Genomic DNA, 436 nt, shown 5'->3' on the forward strand with positions numbered 1-436 from the left:
TTGTAAAATTAAGACAAGCGTTTGTGTTTTTCGTTCTCATTCATCCTCCCGTCTTTGCAGATTTCGCTATTGATGGCCCTGGTTGTGGCCCTGTCTGGCCTGCTTGGTTCAGCTCGTGCCATGCCTGGCCCTTCCCCTGTGGCTGACCCCGTGGCTGAGCCTGACCCCGTGGCTGACCCCTGGTTCTTCAAACGCAAGCACTACTATCCCCGCCGTCACTACTACCCCCGCTACCACCACTACCATCACTGGTGAACATGAATAAACGTTTGCCATTAGCAAATTAACGTTTATTCCAACAGTGAACAGCAATGAACTTCGTCACAATGAACTTGAATGTTAACATATCTTTCTGTAACCTTGCCGTAAAATAAAATTTTAATAAATACAACATATTCTACCTCTTCTAATTCATGAAACCCAGAGGAATTCACTG

At 45.6% G+C, this 436-nt stretch overlaps 1 long non-coding RNA gene across 1 annotated transcript in view; it reads left to right on the forward strand.

Moving 5' to 3' along the window:
* Positions 1 to 391, forward strand: part of LOC119592153 — a 626-nt gene extending 235 nt beyond the window's left edge. Inside the window, exon 2 of the long non-coding RNA XR_005230410.1 lies at positions 61 to 391. This is a non-coding gene — a long non-coding RNA (uncharacterized LOC119592153). The remainder of the gene's footprint in view (positions 1 to 60) is intronic.
* The last annotated feature ends 45 nt before the right edge of the window (positions 392 to 436 follow it).

The sequence above is a fragment of the Penaeus monodon genome, chromosome 29 (genome assembly GCF_015228065.2).
Source record: "Penaeus monodon isolate SGIC_2016 chromosome 29, NSTDA_Pmon_1, whole genome shotgun sequence".
NCBI lineage: Eukaryota > Metazoa > Arthropoda > Malacostraca > Decapoda > Penaeidae > Penaeus > Penaeus monodon.